We start from the raw sequence: 5,000 nt of genomic DNA, 5'->3' as shown, positions 1-5,000 counted from the left end.
CGGCCTCCTTTCGCGGGGAGACCCCAACCCCCTCGTACTCCCAACCCCTGACTCATAGGAGGAACGAATCCGTTTCCAGAAGACGGGATTTACGAGTCGAGATTCCCCTTCGTGCATATTGGATGCTCGCTTCGGCAGTTCATTGGCCGTGGGCGGCGCTCGCTCGCCCTTTAAACCCGCATTTACCCCTCCTTCAGACCTCCTTCGAGCAATTACTATAGCTTTGTGAAGAGTAGAGCTCCCTCGAGCTTATACTTGCGTAGAAACAGCAGAAGGCAAGCCATGCTGCCCTTGCGGTGCCAGGCGGGTTGCCACTTCGTCATTTATCGACAGCCGACTCCTACGGCGCTGTCAATTTCGGAAAAAAAGATGAAATGTTGAAAGTATTGTTTGTTTCTTTATTTTTTTATGGCGTTGGGTGCATGGGATAGGTACAAAATGCTATTGGTAGAGTTTGTTTTCAGGGAATGTATTTAGTTCGGCAAGCATGGAGGAGGCAAGTTTTGTGACACGGCATTCTTTACTCTGAAAGATCGCGTTTCAGTGCATTTGATGGGCCAATTGTATAAGGAATAGTTGCTCTTGAGGGCAGTTAGTTCAGAATCCATTTAAAAGGTTATGCAGCATGTAACAGCCAGGCCCTTCTGACACAAAACAAAGGTTTCTTTGTGTTTTGTTATGAACAAATTTTTGGGAAGAGTTCTGTATCTAAAAATCATTTGGACTTGTTACTGATTTTGGTGTAGATGTCGAGTGCTCATTTACAGCATTTTGGTTGTGGCTAGACAAGAGTAGCAGCGTGATATACTCGACGTTATAGACCCTATAGGTGGTGGTGCATCCCAGACCCCTGAAATGCGCAATCTTCACAACACCTGGCCTGGGTTTACCCAAGACAGAGCCAAGGTTTGGATGGTGCTCCTGTGCAAATGAGGTCACGGCATTGGCTTCATAAGGAGGAAGACTCAGACTTCTCACTTCCGAGTTGTGCATAGTGCAGGAGTTCTCGGCTAGGTAATTTTCTATATTACGTCCGCATAACCGATATCGATGATTTTGGTATCGTTGGATTCCTCTCACTCTCCACATTGCAAATATATAGTTTTTATTGCGCGGAAACCCCCTATAGCGATAAACTTGGCCCCGATAAGCAGGGGAGGGCATGGGAGGTTCCAGGGAAAATGCGGGGTTAAATAGCACTAATTTTATAATGCAGTGAAAATAACCATGGTTATTCACATAACTTTCCATTGCAGGGGGCTGTACCCCCGCCGAGGAAACAAAACCTCCACCATATATTCCCGGCAGGCTAGAGTGTTACAAAATTATCGTCGATCTCAGAGCGGTGGATGTATTACATTTACCTCTTAACATTCCCACTGAATCAGCATACTAACCTTGACATAGTCAGCATTGTATACAGAGATGATTGTAGTATAATCAGGATGAACAAGGTATACCATGAACAGAAGAGCGGCGGTGACCCACCCTTGTCGGGTTGGCGGGTTTTGCGCCTCTTTCAATGCATCTAGTTCGTGTGCGCTCTATCCTGCCGTGAGTACGTGGTGGAGGTTTTGTTTCCTCGGCGGGGGTTGGAGGGCAGCAGCCCCCCCCCTCTCCCCAGGGGGGGGTCACAGGGGGCACAGCCCCCTACAATGGAAAGTCATGTGAATAACCATGATTATTTTCACTGTGTAATTTTATATATTACATGCGCCGCTCCGACATCGTCGCCCCCGCTATCGGGGCCAAGTTTGTCGCTAACGGGTTTCCGCGCTGTAAAACCTACATATTTGCATAGTATAGAGTGAGAGGAATCCAACGATACCAAAATCGTCGACATCGGTTATGCGGACGTGGTATAGAAAATTACCCTCGGCTATCCACAGTGTGTGCTTTTATTGATACTGCTAAGTAATGTGGGTATTATTTGTTAGCAAATCAATTGAAGTCTGTTGTATTGAATTAGATAGTTTTTTTGCAATGGAAATCTATTCTAGAAGTGAGCCAACTTGTCTGAATGATTTTGGAAACCCACAAGTTTAATTGGTGTAGTTTGCTGCCCACAGCTATGCAGTACAAGGTAAAGTTAACCGTGGTAATTCATTGCAGTATGGACACACTCGCCAGAGACCGTCTCCAACACCACTTTAAAAAATTATTCATCAATCTAAGTTGTCGTAAGTAGGCGTGCCCTTTGGGCACTGCTTGAGCAGAGGGTTGATGGAGGGCTCTGCCTCCAACAACCCCAGGAAACATGGTCTTCACCTTGGTATGCACAGCAAGGTACAACTGAAACTCAGAAGAACTTAGTGATTTTAGTGAGAGTGATGCTTTCTGTGTTGTTTTCCTTTATTTTTGGCGTTACCGTTAGCGTCTGCAGATTATTTCTTGGGTATAGGTTACTTCTAGCAATGTGCGGATATAGTGTAACTTTCCCAGTTTGATATGATACCATCATGAGCCCCAAATGCCAAAAAAATTAAGAATAAAGCAATCCAGACAGTAGAAAGAAACAAACAAAAGTTTGGTGTTCCAGATATAAAGGTATTTGGTTTATAATAATATGGTGTAAATGTAGCTCTATCTTGGTGTACATACTGAAGTAGAGGGAATGTGTCCTGGGAGGCGTTGGGGGGGCTTTCCCCTTGGGCTGTGTCCGAAGGGCACGCCTAGTCACGCAACTTAAATTGTTAGATTAGGTTGGTTTATTCGTCAGTATGTATTTTTGGGAGGGGGGGGTGGAACATGTGAATTCCTGTAGATTTTACCAAAAGGTGGGTTGAATTCCTATATAGTTATTTCAATTGTGTTGCATTGGCCTGTAGAATTTGAAAGATGGCAGGTACATCCTAGTTTCATTGGCCATTTTTAAGTTTTTTTGTGCTGGTTTTATGCATTTTTTTTTCAGTTCTTGTTTAAACCTGTTTTACCCGGAAATTTCCCTGATGTACTTCATGCCCTCCCCTGCTATCAGGACTATCAAATCAAGATGGTTGATGCATAAATGGTAAAAGAAGTAAAAACACCAAGAATCAATAAAATCATTAGATTTCCTGCAGATTTTCTTTTACTTATTCTTTGGGAGGGAGCATCACTATTGGTAAAAACAATTATCATTTATTGTACCAACGACTAAGTTTTTTCTCTACAAAAATATCATATTCAGTTTGCCCTAACTTTGTTCATATTGTAAAGATTGAACTTGCTAGTAATGGAAAGAATGAATGAAAATAAGACCCCTTTCATCTATGGTACTGTCTTTGTAAGAAAGCTGTGCAACACTTAATACTTTGATATACATTTACAGGGAAAGATAAGGGTAGTTCAACAATTATAAAAGAAACTGCACTTACTAATTCACACTTTGTAAACACGGTTAATCATTAAAGTATGGGCACACAAAGGTAGAGGATATTGAAAATTATTTTCTTAGTAGAGTAAAAGAAGTTGCAGTTGATACAAGAAATAATTTGGAGACACGAATGACAACAAAACAAATAAAGGAGAGAGAATGCAGAAAGTGCCGCTGACAGCCTAAGTCCACTTGGTGCTCCTGAGTTTCAGCTCTATTTTGCCATGCATGAGAGCTGAAAACCATGTTTGCCGAGGGTGTTGGAAGACAGAGCCTCCCATCATCCTACCTCTTGTGCAGTGGCCAAAGGGTACACCCAATCACGGCAATTTATTGTTGAATAAATTTTGGAGTTGGGGGACTTAGTCTCTGGTGAATGCGTCCATAGCCTATTGTAAAGAATTACGGTAAACACTATTGATGCATACTTTTATCGATTGCGAAGGAAAATAAGAGATTCATGCATATTACAATGTGGGTAATTGAAACAAGGAATGATATTGTCAATGGATGGCTTTGTAAAACTGAAAATAATAATGGTTAATTTTGTTCAAAAGCTGACACATGACTGATAATGAATATAGTTTTATGGATTGCATTTGATGTATACTTTTGATAATTATTAGTACTGACTTAGAAAGATTTAGTATACGGGGATTGTTGAAGCCTCTTTATTATCCATCTGACTGAATTCCTCTGAAGCTCCACCAATATAATCCATATGATGACACTTCAAGACACCTTCATTGGTAAATGAGAAAGTGGATCAAGTTCATTATTGCCAGAATATGTGTTTTTGAGGTTTGCTTGCCCTTTGCCAGAGGTTCATAGGCATGGTATCTATGGTGGTCTGTTGATGGTGTGCTAGAACCTTGGTGTGGGGTACATTGATGGACATTGTACTGGTGCTTATAAATTGACATAATGGCCTATTTAGAGGTTGGAGCTCTCTAGAAAACGAGCAACAGGCCATCCAGACACCCTAAATTAGATTTTTTAAAGTATTTCCTTTACCCATCGGTTTATTTACACTTGCCTAAGCATTGGGGTATTGTGTGAACCCAAAAATCCATACCTAACCTTTCCAACCTTCTATTTTTCCCCTAGCCAGGGGAGGCAAACCCCCTCTTCCCAGTAACTGCCTGTCATTTGCAGTTCTTGCCAAATTTTAAAACACTGGCAGTGTGAGGTGTTGTGGAGTTTGTCTCTGAGTTTTGATATGAAGGCATTTTTGTCATTTTGCCCCAGCAGTTGTATCTGTGGTGTTTTGAGTCTTATTTCTTATCCTCTCTAAGATGGTAGTGTCCATTTCCCTCCATTTTGGTGTTGCTCTCGATAATATTAACGGTTTACTTTGATATTGCGTGACTTCAGTTCGGCCAATAGCATTGATATGGTTTCTGAAAACTAAGAAAGCATTATCTTGATACGAGTAATTGAGGTATTCTGGGAACAAAACCAAAGTAGTGCCCAGAAAAGGAACAGATGGTGATCCTGTGGCTGAATTGCTGTTTTGTGAAAATATACCCAGGGAGGTTGACCATTGATAGAGCTCGTAGCAAAATGTTTGATGCATAGATTTAGAGATTTCAAGTAGCGTTTGAAGGCTTACCTGCATTTCACACAAATTATTTTTTGTGTAAGA

At 41.6% G+C, this 5,000-nt stretch overlaps 1 protein-coding gene across 1 annotated transcript in view; it reads left to right on the top strand.

Moving 5' to 3' along the window:
- LOC113818360 (hrp65 protein) overlaps nt 1-5,000 on the top strand; it is a gene marked incomplete at its 3' end in the record, with an annotated part of 19,482 nt that overhangs the window by 337 nt on the left and 14,145 nt on the right.

This window comes from Penaeus vannamei, chromosome 41 (assembly GCF_042767895.1).
Source record: "Penaeus vannamei isolate JL-2024 chromosome 41, ASM4276789v1, whole genome shotgun sequence".
Classification (NCBI taxonomy): domain Eukaryota; kingdom Metazoa; phylum Arthropoda; class Malacostraca; order Decapoda; family Penaeidae; genus Penaeus; species Penaeus vannamei.
The sequence above is the reverse complement of the archived record's forward strand: the minus strand, read 5'-3'. Positions and strand labels throughout refer to the sequence as shown.